Below are 18,959 nucleotides of genomic sequence, written 5' to 3'. Positions count from 1 at the left end.
CAAAGCAGACTTCGAGCACATCTTGGTTGATTGGTTGGTTGGTCGGTAAAAAAGAAAAAAAAAACAAGAAAAAAGAAAAAATGACACGACATGCTTTCATAGCTTTCCCATGCAACTCAACTGCGAAAAACTGTATTCCACAGAATTAATTTTTATTACGTCTTGCATCGCTACCTGCACTCTTAGAAATGAGGTGGTGGTGGTCGTCGTTATGTGCCCTGATTTGTTGAAAACTGGAGGCGTACGCCTTTTTTGTGACAATTATGGGCAGCATGAGTGTCACAAAAAGGCGTACGTCTCCCGTTTTCAACAAATCGTGGCTGATAACGATATCATTCGAGATGATGGTTGCTAGGAGCGTGCTATGCGGTGAGGTTCATTTTACGTGGGGAGCAGCCGTGAGCTCTCATTGGCGATCGAAAATTCGAATTCCAGGTACACTTCGACACAAAAGCTTTTCTCCTGTCGTGAGATGAAACGCGAAGGGAAATGATATGTGCTTTTACGAAATAAAAGTTTAGATGTCTTCGAACTCCAGATGAGCAGGCGAAATGAGTGCCCCCCGAATGCCCTGAATAACTCTTTTCTTTTTCTTTCTACAGGGATCTAGCAGTAGTACGAATACACTTCATGTAGTCATTCTGCCTTTGTTCTTAACATAAAGATGCCGCGCCCTTTTGAGGCTTCCGAAAGAGTTCGACGAAACCCATAATCAAGTCGCGGATAAAGAGAAAAATGTGGTAGTCATCGAGGAAATCTGGGTTAATAGCGCCATTCTTCCTTCTCGAACATCTATATACGTAGTATGTACGTGTGGGCCGACAAAATCAGCCATGCCATTTTTACTACTCGGCTGTACTCGAGGTGGCTCGGGAAGCTTCGTGCATACCAATGTGTATGTGTGAGCTTAGCATTCAGGTAGCAGCAGGTTCTACAAGCGTGTGAAACTTGACAGACGGGGCGTCATAATAGGGTGCGATATGCATGCGTAAGTAATTGCAAAGAACGGCATTACGCGGGCTTTTCATATCTCTTGTGCCGTCATACATATGAATTACTTGCCGCAGAGCGAATAACTCGTCCTGCATTGTTTTCACGTCCAGCACCAAAACAGCAAAGGTCCCTCTGTTTTAATTGTTTCATAATTGCGGTATTCTTTGTGGTCTTGGCTGAATGCTCAGGAAAACGCTTGAGAGAATTGATGTTCTGAGGCTGGAACAACATAGAAGGGACAATCACATACAAGGCCTCACGTTGCCTAAGAAATTAACGATGAAAGATGAAAGTCACTGAAAAGGTTAGCCAGCTGTAGGACTCGAACCCACATCCTCTGGATTACCGGTCCAGGGCTCTACCAACTGAGCTAAGCTAACACGCCTTCTCAGCGACTTCCAGGGTGCGTCATCTCAAGGGACAAACCAGTCACTCTCTCTCACTCATTCTCCTTTCACTCTTACATTTTTGCTCACTCACTCACACATTCATACTTCTTCGATTGGACGTGTTGAGGTAAATGAAATGGAAGAGTAACGAAGGGCATGTAAAAAATAAAAATAAATAAAGGTTATGCATCGCGGCTGGTCACAAAAAAATTAGGGCTCACTAAACACTGCGTTCACGCGTTGTTAGCTGCAAGGAAATTGAGCCAGGTGGTACCAAAACGAAAAGAGTGGTGTCCAATAGGGCGATACAGCGAAATGCACCCATCAGCATCGACATCATCATAGGACACGGTTAAAGACGCAAGACCCGTTATGGGCCGGTAAGGAAATCCAACGGGCGTCGCTGACGTATATGATGGCTGCATCATCGCAGATCTAAGAAATGCGAAAGGGAGGGCAGAAGATTACATAGCAAGGCATCAGCAGTGAAACAAACAAACACGAGAACAGGTGAATATGAGAATCCTGCATCGATTTTAGTATGACGTTCCGAAAGTTTCATATTTTTTTCTCTTTTAGCGCAGTATGAGCTTTAGACAATGTTTGTAGGAAATATTATTGATTCATGAACACAACAACAAGAGCAACATAATAGACGATGACGATGATATGGGGGAATATATTTATTAGAACAAAGAAAAAAGAGGAGGGAAGGTCAGCCAAACGGTACATCGGCCAACTATTCCGAAAAAAAAAATCAACAGGGAAAAGAAAAAAATAACGACATTGGGGTGCAGTATCCTACTCCATTACACGTGATACATTAGATGCGTGATGTGAGCATGAGGAGAATTGAGTTAAGTACAAGTCAATCTGGGTATAATCGAGGTGTCCCATAGAGATCAAAGGAAGGTTAAAGATTAAAAGAAGTTACAGAGTATAACACTCGTCTGGAGCAAGCGGGTGCTCGAATTGCAGCCAGGTTATGGGATATGTGAACGACAGCGACATTAAACAAGTTCATATTGTGTCTCCCTGCTCAAGTCTACACCATATACCAACCCCAATACATCGAGTGGGAGTCGTTGTTCAACCCTACTCTCGCAGTAAAGCCTACACACTCCAATGTCCGCTGCAACCATTTACAGCAAAGAAATGCTCCTATATACCCACTCGTACCTTTATCTGAACCTATATATATGTTCACAAAACCTGCGCGGGAAGACCTGCCTTCGACCACAAAAACACCGATTTGGGCGCCTACATTTTGAGGACGTAAAAATATACTCCCAACGGCTGACCCCAGGTACACAGCGTACGGCATATCTCTGTCCACCACGCGAGGAGTTGGCGAGTGGGCTGAACCTGGGTGTGGAGGCTTCGAGCAAACAGAGCAGAAAGCCGGGCGGTCTCCAAGCACAAGAGGTGTGGGCGTCGAATCGGCCGAGGTCGAAGGTCAAACGCGCAGAGGTCTCCTTCTGAGGGCGGCGGCGACTATAGGCTCGTGAAAAAAAAAAAAAAAGAATGAAAATAAGAATTAAGAAACGCCGCCGGAAGAAGAAAGAGGCGCCCCGAAATTGCCGCGGACTTTTGGTGAACCCTGTCATCATATCTGCGAGAGACCCACGCGTCTGCTTTCCGGAAATTGTTTTGGAAGGCATTTCCATGGCCCCACCCTGGATACTTGAATGGATGGAAGTTTTTTTTTTCTTGTTCTTTTTTTTTTTTTTTCAAGCAGGCCTTAACTATATACATACATATACGACGTGCGGGTTTGTTATTCTTCTTCTGGAGTCAAAGGTTATATGGCGTTGTAGCAAGAGGGGTACGGCTTTAAATTGCGTCGGGGTTTTGTGTGGAAACTGGTCCAACGCTGGTCCTGTGCCAGCTTGGTAATGAGTGAGGACTTGAGTTCCGTTGGTTGATATGGGGGTCTCGTGGGTACCTATAGGTGTTGCGAGCCGTAAAATTGTTGGAGCCTATAGCAGCCACGTGCACGTGATGGAGTGAGGCATTAAAATGTGCGTGCCCATTTATGGAGAAGCCAGGATGTAAACAGTTGCGTGGTGCAACAATCAGAGGAGTGGGCACAACCCGTGTGTAGTGACCCGTTGACATGAACTTGGGGAAGCAAGCATGACTCAGCGTTCTCTGTCAAGCCCAAGGTGTTCCAGAAAACTTCAGATTCCCTTCAGGAAGCTCAAGAAAACTTGAAAAACTCTTCAAGATATAGCCGTACTCTATAATTAGAGAATTGCAACTACGCGGAAGGCTACGCTGTAAGAAGAAAAGAAGCAATTTGGGGGGGGGGGGGGCATTACATCTTGTCTTCAAGTCCTCTCAATTGCAATTACACCCCATTTTATTCCTCTGGCTCTTAAATTTATGGTTCCATCCGTGGTTGTGGCAATGCTGCTTAGCCTACGATTAAGAACTACTCCTTCTTTTCTTAGAGTAAATTGACGTCTAGGCCGCCTTGACATTATTGGTAGATAGGCTCATACAAAAGCTTAAATTTGCTGTCTTTTCTTCTTCCTTTTCGACTAGGAAATGTAGAGTTCATTTTCGTTATACTCTGGAATCTATGATTTGTCAAGGATGAAATTCCTTTTAGCCGTTCATCTCAACAACGTAGATGCCTTAGCACATCGGCTTCAAACTAATCATGTGCTCGGTTGGTTCATACCGATCACCGATGCACACGATCTAACACGTAGAAGTCGTCGCTGTGCGTCAACTCTTAAAAAAGCAAACCCGACACGACCCGTCCACACGAAAGAGAGATTTATGTTTAAGGAATGCTAACCCTCGCATACCACGAGCCCAATACCACTTTTAATCGAAACCAGGATAACTACCGCATAGTGAACTTCCACAGTGATTAGTATGCATGGTGTGTGACCGCGGATGCCAGCGAAGGATTGTAGATTGAGTACTGCGCTTCATCTGTGTCGCTCGTACATCTTGTAGCTCAAGAAGCAGTTATGTGCAGCCCGGATAATTGATGCCATTGGTGCCATGCCCTGTATATATATATATTCGTGCACCGCGATTGCTCTTTATTACATTACATTGTCTCCCGAACCTTTTTCGAACTCGTTAGTCGTGGCTGACCCCGATTGAGGCGCCATTATAAACAGAATATGGTAATGTTCAGCTCTCAGCTATGTACTAAATAAAATAAAAAAAACATCCGTTTAAAATAAATGTCTGACGTTCTTTATGCACAACTAGTTTGCTTAATCTATGCGGTGCCTAACCTACGTAACCTCACCTAACTTCACGAACTGCATGGGACTTTGTGACGTTTTTGTAGAGTCACTTTTTTCTTCCTTTCTTTCGTTTTCCTTTCTTTCCTTTTTATGCTTCTTTTCAGTTTTTGTTTTGTTGTACTTTTTCGTTTTTTCTTTGGAATAGCAAGACGAAATAGCAAGCCTGGCTAACCTTTCCTTTCTTTCCTTTTTTTTTCAATAAACATATCCTCCCCTCACCTAACCGACTGTAGCATGGGTGAGATGTTATTGAGTATACTGCCTGTTCCTGTCCACTTTTTGCTAAATTGCGGATAAAGCGCGGTAGCTGCGTGTTTAGCGGATTATGCTAAAGCGATTAAAATATGATGGATGGAGCTGTCCGGATAACATTAGCGGTTATCGCATAAATTGGTTCCAGGTTAAACTGTTCCTTTTTGTGCAAGTGGGGCTTAAAAGCTATAGGACAAAGCAGACAGGAATATGCGGTTCTTGCTGGTGCATGAGAAATGAAGGGCTAAATGTAAAGCTCGAATAACATGTTTGTTTTGTTTATTATGAGATAAAAGAGAGGTTAGCCTAGCGAGGGCTGACGTATAGAACGTTACAAGCGGGAACATGTCTATAGCTGGGGGCACATCACTCGTTACTATACACGTTGATAGATAGGGTTACATGGTTCATTGCATCATGCACGCTAGCACTTCATGCAAGAGTAATCAGTATTTTTTACCGCGTCTGTCGGGATACAAATTCTTGAATACACCTTCTGCGTTGAACTCTGACGTCAAAGGAGCGGAAACCGTTCCTATTGGTTCTCGTAAGCGCGTGACCTCTCCCGCGCACTCTTAAAGCAGAACTTCATCACATAGCACGGTGAAGGCAAATCATCGCAAAGAATGATACGGTTATCACTCCTTATTTGTGGAAAGCGCGGGGCGTACGCCTTTTTATGACAATTACCATAACTTCGTAAGTGTCACAAAAAAAAAGGCGTACGCCTGCCATTTTGAACCAATGTATGGAGAATCCCACAGAGGCTGAACGCCCTTTACCATAACATGCTGAAGGCAAACCTTTGCACAAGAACGATACCGTTGCCACTCCTGATTTGTGGAACGCGCGGGGCGCACGCCTTTTTACAGCTCACAGGGAAGTGTCACAAAGAGGCGTACGCCCAACATGAGAGAACCATGTCACTCGATATGGTAGTTGGCTATGCACTCTAAAAACAGAGCTTCACCGCATAGCACGCCACCATAATCTCGAATGACAACCTTCTCCCCCTTGATTTGATGAGAACGTGAGGCGTACGCCATTTTTGTGGCAATTATGAACTGCGTAATGCCACAAAAATGGCGTACGCCCCCCATTTTCACTAAATCGGGTGAAAGAACGATATCACTCGGGGTGATGTTTGGCTAGAAAGGTATTATATGGTGAAGTTAATTTTTAAGAGTGTAGGAGCGTGTTATGCGGTATAATGTTCTGCACTCTGAGAACAGAACTTCACCGCATAACACGTTGTCCGCCAACCACTACCACGAATGATAGGGTTACCGCTTCTGATTCTAAGAGCGAGGGGGGGGGGGGGGCGTACGCCTTTTTGTAGCAGTTTGGATATGTGATAATTGCTATAAAAAGGCGTACGCCCCTCTCTCTCTTCAAATTAGAAGCGATAACCCTATCATTCGTGGCAGTGGTTGGCACACAACGTGCTATGCTGCGAAGTCCTGTTCTGAAAGTGTGTTTTGACAGTTATCAATGCCCCTTCCCTCATGTCTGCGGCATTGTGTGTATCAGGACCTCCTCAAAGAACAAACTGTCCAGGCTGTATCGAGGATCACTAAATAAGAACGCGGGTGCATTGCAAAAGTAGGTGGCGAGACACCTCGAATAGTGACCCGTACAAGAACGGACACGCAGAAGCTTCCTCGACTTCACCTGATTCATCAACGGCTTCGAGACGCGTGGGCGGATGCTCTCTTTCCCTTCAGGTCACAGTCAGACATGGGAGGAATTGCTCGCTCGCGGAGAAAGAGCCATAGCGCACGGGGGAGGGGAAGGCGCGAACGGCGGCTTGGGCGGGAGCCTCGACCTTTTACGGGTCGGGTCAGCCGGTACTTCTCTAATCACCGCTTTCTTTGGCACAGATGAGTGTACACGGTGCTTTCTTTGCTTTTCTTTTTTTTACTCCGCCTCTACTACGAAGTGGTGCAGAAAAAGGGGACCGCTACATGGGCTTGGTGAGAATCTTGATTCTTTCCGTTGTGCTGTGTGCGGAGCCGACGAGTAATTGCACATTGGAGGAACAAAGGATTTCCTTTCTTTTTTTCTTTTTGGAAGCATAACGTATCCTGTCTCGTGTTACATTAACTGTTGATTCCCTGTTTTTTTTTTAGGATTCAGAGGTTGCACGTACTCCTTCGAGGCTTCTCTATTGTTGCATCATCACCGGTAAGTATTTTTTTCATTTTATGTGCGCGTCAAAGTGTTTGGGACGAAAGCATGTCTCTGTACCAAATAGACATTCATAAAAGAGGAGTAGTTTTAGTCCTTTTGCGGAATAGATGCGACTACTAAGTCCATGGAAGCTTATCCGAACTCTAGGGACTTTTTGCTATGGTGGGAACTATACGTCTCAGGATCTCGGAGAAAAATGATTCGGAGTAATTACAGCTTGTAGTCCCCCAGATTGCGATTATTCCTCATTTTACTCCCAGCTACTGAGACGTATAGTTCCCAGCATAGTCCCTTCCAAAGGCCCCCAATTTCTTTCCCTGGAGCGATGTGACATTTGGCTTTCATAGTTACTTTGATGGTTAATTTGTTTGAGGCAGCATGATTTATTTCATGTCGTATAGTGCGTCAATAATGGTCATGTGGCAAGCGCTATACGGCACGGTCTTTACAAATTGTTTCATTCAATGAGCCAGCTAAAAGGCCAGTGGTCCGATAGTGTTGACTCTGCGTCACAAAATGACGTCAGCGTTGCACACTGGCAACTGAAACTCTAAACACAACGGCTGCAAATCCGTATGGACTGTTACTCTGATTTTTATTTTGTGTTTGCTTGTGCTGTTTGCGTGTTTCTGGAGTTAACTGTGTGGCATTAACCGTACTCCAAAAAGGCTGGGCAACAAGCTGACGCAACATTATCTACGTTTTTTTCTTCTTTTTTTCCCGAATCATCTCTGTATTTCCCACTCAAGTAACGTCGTCCTGTCACACACACAAATTTCGTACCTCATTTATAATATATCTAGAACGATAATAAAACGTTAACGTGTTCCATTATCTGATCAAGAAACGGTTCATAAAAAGCAACGGGAGGGCAGAAACGGCTCCAATAAGTGAAGCATTTCCAATGCGCGAAGTCCATCAGCGATCGATCGTTCTCTGTTATCCCGACTGTTCCAGCAACACCCAAGGGGTTCCTTTGTGCGTCTCCGTCCCGGGTTTATAGCACAGAGGAAAAGAATGCTCGCCGGACTGAGGTGTGCGGGGGGACGACGGGAAGCAATTAACGATGGGTCTCGTACACTTGAAGCCCAGTCGGTTAGTCAGTGCCTGCGGAGTCGCGTGGTAGACACGTGGTTTCTCGGAAACTGTATATACGCTCGCGCGGGTGGGCTTGGTCAGGGTCTGTTGACCCCCCAGGGTCACTTATGGCCTTCGGATATTCCGCACTCTTGTACAGCTAATACTTACGAACGGGGGAGCGGCATCGTGTTTTTTTATTTCTTTGTTTTTTTTAAAGAAATGTTTCAATATTGTTTGTACGTTCCGGAGTTTATGCGTGGCCGTCCGCACGATATAGAGAAGCGTAAAATGTGGAGAGTCCTGGTCGGATAGCTTTGGGGTGTGCTGTGAAAGGCCGTTTAAACAGTATGTTACCGCGGACGGCTCGTTAACGTTGTCGACTATAGTCAGTAGTATATAGTAGTAGTATAATCAGTTGTGAAGGAACAGGATTGTCTTGAGACAGCTGTAACCGATGTACTATTACTTATATGCGGATAAAATTAAATTGTGAACTGCAGAAACATATATAAAATTAATTTCACCACTGGAAATGGAAAGTTAAACGAAAAACCTACTGCTAATGAAATACTACATGACGAATATGTTTAAAAAAAGAAAGAAAGAAAGAGAACATAGATATGTAGGTTTCAGCAACATGAATGCCGGCTATTCCATAGAATTTAAAGCGGCATGCAAAAGTGAACAAGTTAAAATAATCGAAATGAAGAAAGGTACATGTGACAGCGACTCTGATCAGGCAGCGACTCTGCAGGCACCGAAAACAACAGAGCCGAATAATATAACCATGTCACGCTTTACTTCCCACTGTTGTCATTTGTCTCCATTCATCGCAGTACCATCCTCCACTGCTGCTGGTCCTACGCGGAAGCCAGCTTGTAAACATCACTATTCAGAAAATCGTGCAACACGAAAAAAAAAAAAAAAAGGACACGAGTAGCGGTTTAGTCCAACGGACCAAGTATTCAGATATATCACGCAGTATGCCATTAAAACTTCGCACGCGTACCTACTTAGCGGATCACTGCCGCGACAATTAACTTCGACACTGTCTTTACGAGCTATCCGGGTGGTCTCATATATTTACTAAACATCCCGAGGTCCAGTGAGGACGGTATAGTTGACTGAATAAAAATTGGCTTCGACGTACAGTAGATGCGCCTATAGACAAGCATTACCTGTAGGGTAAGAGCAACGACGGAGACTGATGTAATCTCGCAAGATATACGGTCGCACCAGTTTTGTTTTTTGTTCTCTGTGTTGGCGACCAGCAGGGTCAGGTTAAGAAGAATAATGGGAGCCATTCAGTGGGGGTAGGAAGTGTGAGTACATCATGGGTCTCGACCGATAGAGAATGACACTTAGTGACACATTCAGGCATTATGGCACTCGCGCTTTGTTCTTCCGAAGCACAAGCAAGTGGTAAGATAGGGGTCGCTAGATAACGAAGGCGGGGTGGTGGGGCGAACAACTGGAGCCAAGTACAAACAAACAAATATGCGTATGTCGTCAGTTTGAGCCCCACACTCTAAAAAAAAAAAAAGAACTTCATCACATAGCACGCTCCTACACTCTTAAAAATGAACTTCACCACATAGCACGCTCTTAGCCAACCACCATCCCGAATGACAACGTTCTCGCCCCTGATTTGTTGAAAACGGCAGGAGGAGCCTATTTTGTGCCGTGCATAATGAGCCCAAAATAGGCTCCTCCTCCCGTTTTCAACAAATCGGGGGCGAGAACGTTGCCATTCGGGATGATGGTTGGCTATGAGCCTGCTATGCGGTGAAGTTCATTTCTAAGAGTACAGGTACGACCTTTAACGTATACTAACTAGAACTACAGTCTTAAAATGAACTTCACCGCATAGCACTCTCCTAGCCAACCATCATCTCGAATGATATCGTTATATGCCCTGATTTGTTGAAAACGGGAGGCGTACGCCTTTTTTGTGACACTTATGCTGTTCATAATTGTCACAAAAAGGGCGTACGCCTCCCGCTTTCAACAAATTAGGACATATAACGATATCATTCGAGATGACGGTTGGCTAGGAGCGTGCTATGCGGTGAAGTTCATTTCTAAGAGTGATATCTGTATCGTTACAGTCTGCAAAACATCCCGTGCTATTGTTATTACGTATTTGTTGTTGGCGTTGTCGTTGTTATAACGAGCCCCTGTCTCTCTCCGCAAATGGAGATTGGGGAAACAAAAGGGGAAGTAAGACACGACACGTATATTTTTAGAAGACAAAAAAATATTAGGTACATTCCTTATTTTCTCAGAAGAGTTAACATTTGGAGTATTCTTACACTCTAAAAAGAGAACTTCACCGCATAGCATGCTCTGCTCAAGTCTTTGCCACGAATGATAGAGTGATCGCTACGATGTATATATAAAGAAAGTTTATTATATTGATCTGATTGATTGACCAGTGAATAACAGTGGTATATACGATGCTTTTGCTTAAATACAGTGGTTATCGCTACTGATTCGGAGAGGAGGGGTGGGAGGGTGCTTGCGCCTTTTTGTGTCAGTTATCATATATTAAAGTGTAGGAGTGATTCAACCTAAAAAGAAAAGATGTTATGTGTGCGTCAAGTGTAGGAGAAAAGCTGCTGGATTAGATATATTCATAAAAATAACACTTCCAGAGAGGGCGTCTTGCTTCTGCTATAAAAAGACACATACACATATCGGGTAGCTTAATGAAGTCTAGAAAACTCTCAGATTAAGTTACCTATAAATCGAGACACGAACTATCTCCAAATACGCCGTATAAAAGCCAGGAACAGATCAAGACGTCTCATTAAATGATTTAAAGTCCGGCCATCATCATCAACTTTATGGACGGTTTCCGAATTCGCAAGTAGAGCTCATAGTTCACCGATGTCGAGCTAAGATAAGGCTGGACCTGTTGTATCAGAAAATCTCATTCCTTTCCCGAAATTAGCCTTCTTGCTTCATGCCTCCGGAAAGTAAAGTAAGCAAGCAAGTAAGTATTATCAGGAAAAAAAGAAAAGAAAAGAAAGAACCGGATAGTAAGGGACCGATACCTCACCGAGCAAACATTCGGATATATATAAATCAACTTGTCCGAGGAACCTATTAACATTCTTAACATTCTTTCTTGACCTTTCAGCTGACATATTACGCGAGCACCTGCCTTTTTGCTGGATCTGTCCACCGCAAAGATCCGTATCGTTCACATGTGTAAGACGTGCATCTGTCTCTGCCCTTCGCGGTCGCTTGGATAAAACGGCTTCGAAGCGTTGCCGTTTATCAACCTTCGATATTATACCCGACTTTTAATCTCGCATCTTCTTTCCTCCCCCTTTGGCAACACTGCGCCGCTTTGATGTGAGTGGCCTATGATCCCTTATTTAATGGGAGCGCTACAGTCCGTTTACACAAATTGCCGCCGCATTATCTTGTCCTGCTACCCGGAGTTCAAGCTGCATTGCGTTTTCTCGTTTTACCCCGCACGCTTGACCGGGCGCAGATAAGGAAAGTCTTTGGGGCTTGACGTTAGAACTGTTTGTGTCATCTTTCTTTGCGACGATTTTCTTCCCTGTTCCTTACCATCGTTATCGTTACTATATGGAGTCGAGCATAGGAAGAAATATTTCGGATACACTGATGTTTCATGCGACTCGAATATTACTAGCAGATAGACTGAAATCTCGAACGATTTCGGCTTGAATCCTCGGCTACGCGTATATTTTACGTGTCCTACACTCTTAACACAGAACTTCACCGCATAGCACGCTCCACACTCTTAGAAGTGAACTTCACCGCATAGCACGCTCCTAGCCAACCATCATCTCTAAAGATATCGTTATCTGCCCTGATTTGTTGGAAACGGGAGGCGTACGCCTTTTTTGTGACAATTATGACCAGCATAAGTGTCACAAAAAAGGCATACGCCTCCCGTTTTCAGCAAATCAGCAAGGCAAACCAGCAAATCAGCAAACCAGCAAGGGCAGGTAACGATATCATTCGAGATGATGGTTGGCCTTGGAACGTGCTATGCGGTGAAGTTCGTTTTTAAGAGCCAAAACCAAACCTAAACTCGCAAACTCACCAAAGAAACGGGCACAGAAACATGCCTCGTGCAAAGACCCCCTCTAGTGCACACTCATCCACAGTGCACTTTCGTCTCATCAGTACCGTTCATCCTGACTATATCTCACCCTTCAACTCTCATCTTCCCCCTTTATCTTTTTTTTGGCTATTAATTGTCGTGACGATGCCCATTCGTGTGTTGCCAGCAACAGCGAGCCACCGCGAGCAACGGTCATCGCGAATGACATCGTTATCTCCCCTGATTTGCCGAAGAGAGGCGTACGCCTTTTTGTGACAGTTATGATATAGTTGTCACAAAATGGGGTACCCCCCGTAAATCAAGGGTGATAACGGTGTCATTCTGTGTAATAGTTGGCCTTCAGCGTGCTATGTGGTGAAGTTCTTTCTTTCCTTTTTTTTTTTTTAAGGGGTGCAGGAGTCTTAACTTAACAAGGATGCATGCAGCTTTTCATTTTACGTTGCACTAAACCTAGTTTCAAAAATTCGTTCTTGAGATCTGTGAGGGAAAGAGGAGTTGACCGAAAATAAACAAAAAATAATGACTTCTTTCATATACAGGAGCTTTCCTTGTATAGCCAAAATGTACTAGGAAGTCGACCTGTGCCTGACTAACACTTCCTTTCTTTCCTCTATTCTCAATAAATATGCCATTTCGCCCTACAAATTGTAATAGGGCGATGCCAGCTGTTGGCCAGCAGATCTACTGCCACCAGACTGGAGTTATACGGTAACAAATATTTTCTAATGTCGCGCAAGTCAGCGCACACATGCAGCAGATGAGAGACGCGTCTCGGAATAATAGACAGAATACAGTGCGTTACGATATCGTGAATGCTTAGATGTTCGCACGCCTAGATGTACCCGATATGTATAAACAACGCACGCAAATTTAATCGTTTAAAGCGGTCTTAGCATCGTTCTACACAACTATTTGCACTCGATATGACGCTGCGATATAACATCGAAAGCAGACGGGGCAAGTTAGTCACATTCTGTTACGTTTTAATAAAGCTCTTAAGTAAACGAATTGTATAGCCCATTTTTCGCTCGATCGAGGCGGTAAAATCAATATACATATCTCATCGGATTAGTTCCGTTTTATGCTCAACCTTTGAAATTATACGCATGCGCGGAAGACGGCTGGACTACCTTTCCTGCAAACTCTCATCTTTCTCAACGCCGTCAGTTCTGGGTTATAGGAACGTGCCGCGTTTTCTGTGTAACCGACATTTCTGGAAGATCCATGATCCCCTCTTTCTTCTTTTCAATAGACGTACCCCCCCCCCCCCCCATGAGCGAAAGTGAATTCGATCGAGCAAAAAGAAGAGTACATAAAACGAATGAAATATCATCTGACCTTCCTCCTCAAAAGACGGAGACCGTATCAGGCACTTTTATCTCGGAGAGAGCTCACAGAGCGGGCGGGTCAAAGTTCAGTTCAAACTGAAATGCAGCTGCGTTCGCAAAAGCGTCCGATGCGCGACGTGCTCGAAATTTTAGTGGCCATTTTGACTCCCGTGTCGAGGACTGCGTTTTCCGAAACCTCCGCCCTTATCTTTCACCTGAACTCTACTGTACTATGTCGAAAAAAGAAATTTTTGCCTCAGTTGAAAAAAAAAAAAAAAAAAAAGTAGAGGAAGAAAACGAAGAAATATTGTCTCGTTGCGCGGCTGCATTCAAGAGGAGGTAACACCTGTGTGTGTGTGTGTGGAGTGGTCGGTCGAGGAAATAGGGCGGAAGATACAGAGAAGGGAGTCATTTCAGAGGTCATTTCTTAGAGAAAGGAGTCACTTTAGTCTCTTTGGGGACTATAGGTTCATTTCTACAACCATTAGTCGCTGTCGTGATTAAAAGCGAAGTTTATTGACTATTTCCAGTGCTGGGGAGTAAATTTCAGGGTCGGGGGACTAAAATGAGGGAGTAATTCCAATCTAGGGAACTAGAAACTTCGATTACTCCCAAATTTAGTCATTTAGTTCTTAATGCGATATCCAAGGAAACCGTGTTTCCTTCAGCATACAGGTGCAGGTAAGGTAGCCCGGTATTTATAAGTAAAAGATGGCCATCTCTACATGAATTTCACACTCTAAAAACAGAGCTTCACCGCATAGCACGCTGTGCGCCAACTATTGCCACGAATGATAGGGTTATCGCTTCTGATTCGAGGAGAGAAGGGGGCGTACGCCTTTTTGTGGCAATTATCATACATCCAAATTGACTCAAAAAGGCGTACGCCTCCCTCTCTCCTCGAATCAAAAGCGATAACCCTATCGTTCGCGGCAATGATTGGCGCACGTGCTATGCCATGAAGTTCTGTTTTTAGGGTGTATGCTGAAGCGCACATGCTATGCATAATGACACGAACGCCGACAGGAAGTCAGTGTCAGAGTAACAGAATATGTGGGGGTTATGAGATCTATTTCTCCCTTTCGTTCGGATAATCATGATGGAAAGAAGGAAAAAAATCACATGTATGGTGTTTTGTACGTCGCTTCAAAATGTCGATTCTTTGTACGTTACACACACACTCTCTCTCTCTCTCTCTTTGCCTTCTTGTGTTTTTCGGAGCAAATTGCATATATTATTACTAGCAGATCGTATTATATTTGCATTGCATTGCATGCATTAGATGATTGTATTACATTATTCATTGATCCTTTTTTTGAGATATGCGAGGGCGTCATGTTCGTTTCTTTTTCTTTTCTATTACGTTATAGAGTGCATTTCTATCGTATCATGGTGTGGTACTGTGTATGAGTTCGTCACCACGGTCACGTGACATTGCGGACCCCCAGGTGTGTTCAAGCTATACAGAGATGTAGCTTCTTTCCTGGGGCCACCGCCACCTTGTAGACGGAGAAGGAACCAATAAAAGTATAGCTTCCGCTGCGCAGTGTAAGAGAGAAAAGTAAAAATGAAATGAAATTTAAAACAGGAACCATTCGGGGTGCTTATCTCACAGGTACATTATAAGGTCGAGCACCGTGAATCTACAAATGTAATAAACCGCGATTGCCCTCGCAAACACCTGCAACCCGTCGGGCAGAAAATCTCCTCCACTCATTTTTGCATTCCCACGCAAAGCAGCTTGTCTTCGAAAGGTAGCCTTGTCCCGTACGACAGCAAACGCGCACGTCCACACTTTATCTGACTCCAAATACCTTGATCTGGAATGCGGGCTCCGAGAACTAATAAAAAAAAAAAAAAAAGAAAAAGGTGCTTTCCATCAGCAGAGTTTTACGACCGCCTGGAAAAGGTCTCCCGACCTTTGACACCGTGCGTCTGTCACGTCTTCTCAAGTAATTCAAGTCATTCTTGCCGCGGAGGAAATTGCATGTGAGAGAATGTCAGCTCCTTACTACTATATCTCTGTTTTCCTTCTTTTTTTTTTTCTCTCTCTCTCTCTTTCAAAAATCTCAGTGGAGATAGTGAACCGTAAAAAAACTCAGTTCGAATCCCTCAAGAAAGGGAATTGCCAGGTACAGACCTCAAGGTCAGCGTAGCTGGTGACAGCGTCTTTTATGTATCTTGTCTCGTTGGTGTCTTTCTCTCGGACGGAATTTTTTTTCTTTTCGCGCGGAAAGAGGGTAAAGGTAGACGTACCGATGGATCACCTGGCTTGCGAAACTAGTGTAGTCTCACCTTGCATGCTAACATTGTTGGGAACGAGGTATGTGGTACGGCAGCTACGTATACCTTCCGACTGTTCGTGCGTCATATAGGCGGTATGAATTCCGCGTATTATGTGCTTTTGCGAAATTGACGACACGATGCGGGGGTCAGAGCACGATAGAGAACGTTCCACGTATACCCCGTCATATGATGGTTATCAGTTAGTTAGTTTGGCACAATGCCCAACGTATGCCAAAAGATGAAGACGTGATGTTTTTATTTTCTATGTCCCCGGTGCTTTTTATTAGTTCGGAATGCACAAAAAACATATTTATATATATATATAAATACATATACATATACATATATTTAAATACATATTAAAATGTAATAATTAATTTAATATTTAATTTAATACATATTAAAAGCGTAGTTGATGTGTCCGATGTCTATACAGAAATTAGTAAGTCCACAATACCTCTATTTGTAATAGACTCGGAACCTACTGTACTGAAGTCTGCTCCAGACCTCTTGGAAAATGGAACTTTCGATATCGTCAATGTGCTGGGTGTATGGGAACCCAAGAAAAAAGATGCGGCGTTATCAGCACTTGTCAACTTCATAGTGAGCAGTGATATGGAATCTGTGTTTTAGGACCGCATTCTATGCATGTGTCGGCGAGTTCCCCCCCCCCCCCCCCCCCAGTTCGTTTCTCGCAATTCATTTCACTTCTTGGAGACGCAGGTACGCATGCGCACATACAGTTCGATGAGGGACGGGTTTTTCTATTTTTATCTTTTCATTTTTCGTTTTCCTTTCTGTGGGGTTCGTTTAGGGGATCTTTGTGGCAGAAGCAGAATTCATTAGGTGACAAATTCAATATATTGCCTTCTTTTATATAGATTGAAATTCAAACTCAACACGAACGTACTGTTTTCAGAAAGAGCTGAGCATGTCACTGCGCGCTGGTGGTATACACGTAGCGCATGCCGCCAACAATGGGGAAAACATTATTTGAACAAGTTGCTTTTAACTGACGCAAAAACCGTGAAAGGCAGATCCGAGGCTATAGTTCGACATTTTGGGCGAGCAGGTCATTGAGGTACTGGGCGAAAGCTTGTAACCGACGAAATAAATAGAAATCTCTCCTCTTGTTTTTGTTATATCGAAGCTAGACTGTTCCGTTCCTCGTGTGTCGGTCTTGATTTCTTGCTAGCGCTTGACCTCGATCCATACTTTAACATCTACGGCGCTTTACTGCACGTGCAACTTAAATCCATCAACCTAAATATCGCTGCACCTGTTCTAACAGTTCGCAGATGTCCGTCTGCTTCAAAATAATAAGATAAACCCATTATCCGACCTAATAGCTGGACCACCAACCATCTCTGAAAAGCAATTCCTCAAACGACTCAAAAGGGAAATATTATCGAGCTAAACCTTTACCCGATCAATCTCGAAGCAATCTATCAATTTCAACGGCCCACACAACAAACGCAGTTCGTTTGTTTTGTTGAGTGGCTATCTTCCCCGACACCCTTTTGAGATCCGGCCTGACACACGCACGTAAAAGAAATCTGCCTTTAATACCTTGGAATCGTTTTGAAAAAGAAAAAAAAAAGAAGAAACAAATGGGACATTTCACCACTCCCACAAAAGGCATCCTTTGTGTTGATCCAAAATTCGTTTCGCATCTCTCAGGTATAAGAGAGGAAAATGCATGGAAACGAATGTAGATCAAACAAGTTTGGCTGCAATTGGTGGCTGTGTGACCTTTATTTGAATCACCTTCTGCAACGCTGTACGGACAGTTGCGTAACTCCAATCGATCCGGCGTTTTACTTAACTTTTTTTTTATTTGCGCTCGGCTTTTGAGGACATCAAAGATCGCGTGCTTTCGCGTGATCGATAGTTTTCCAATACCCGTGCGCGAGGTTTGAGGTTTTGCAGTGCAGGTTTTTAACTTAGAGTACTTCGACTGCACCTGCTGATCACTGGATGATGCCATTATTTCTAATTTGAAAGAACGAATAAATTTATTTTGTAACTGGTGACACGTTTGAGGTTTCGTGCTGGATGAAATATAGCAAACATATAAATCACATCTTTACAACTAAGTAAATAAATATAGTAAACGCAATAGGGAAGAGCGACTGCACAAGCGATAAAGGTACAGAAACGTAACGTATGAAACGCAGTCTGTTCGCATATTTTGTCGTGCCAAGTTTGCTTGTCTATTGCGAGCAGATAGGGAACGTAAAAATTAATCATTATTATTATATATTGCACTACACCTGCAACCGTCGGCAGAAAAACTCCTCCACTCATTTTGCATTCCCACGCAAAGCAGCGCTCGCCTTCGAAATATTACATTACATTATTATATATTATATTGTGTTATATGTCATTATACCAACCATTATATTATTGCTGCACACGCATGCTCTGAGATGTCTGAGAATGGAGGCTGGAGACGGTCCGCTTATAACGATACCAATATAACGACAGTCATATGACGATAACCACCTTTCCGCGATTTCGAATTTATTGCTTGCATTGTCGTCGGGTGCCTTAATTACTGCATGAGACAGCATCACAAGCACGTTTGTGCTGCAAAGTTGATAACCCCGCGGATAGCGTCTAATACCACGTGTAAACCCTTGAACCACCGACCCCACTGCACAGCCAGAGCGCAAGGTTCGATGTTTAACTTTGTCTCTTTGCGTTGGAATTCAGTTATTTACTAAAACATTATGCTTAATAGGCTAATACGTACCCAAAAGGGAACACAAACAAACCTAATGCGAAACCCTGCAACACCGTAAACAACGAGAATTGGCCGAGGCAGACCACAATTATGAACGACACAGACACGTAAGCCTCACACGCCCAGGAATTAACGGAACTGTTTGAATTTGTAATCCCTGTGTGTAAGACCACAAACACACACACACACACACACACACACACGAACACACGCGCACACACGCGCACACACGCGCACACACACACACACAAAACAGTGGCTTATGCGCCGTGAAGTTTGCCTTCTGTTGCTTCCTTCTCAACCACCTGTCGCAGCCAG

General features: G+C 43.8%; 1 protein-coding gene and 1 non-coding gene across 3 annotated transcripts in view; both read right to left on the bottom strand.

The window, feature by feature from the left end:
* Positions 1 to 18,959, bottom strand: part of LOC135369817 (polyhomeotic-proximal chromatin protein-like) — a 231,890-nt gene that overhangs the window by 72,166 nt on the left and 140,765 nt on the right. The window lies entirely within an intron of this gene.
* On the bottom strand, positions 1,301 to 1,373 carry Trnat-ggu (transfer RNA threonine (anticodon GGU)). Its single transcript has one exon. It is a non-coding gene; the product is annotated as a tRNA-Thr (tRNA).

This window comes from Ornithodoros turicata, chromosome 10 (genome assembly GCF_037126465.1).
Source record: "Ornithodoros turicata isolate Travis chromosome 10, ASM3712646v1, whole genome shotgun sequence".
NCBI lineage: Eukaryota > Metazoa > Arthropoda > Arachnida > Ixodida > Argasidae > Ornithodoros > Ornithodoros turicata.
This window is presented reverse-complemented; position numbering and strand designations above follow the sequence as displayed.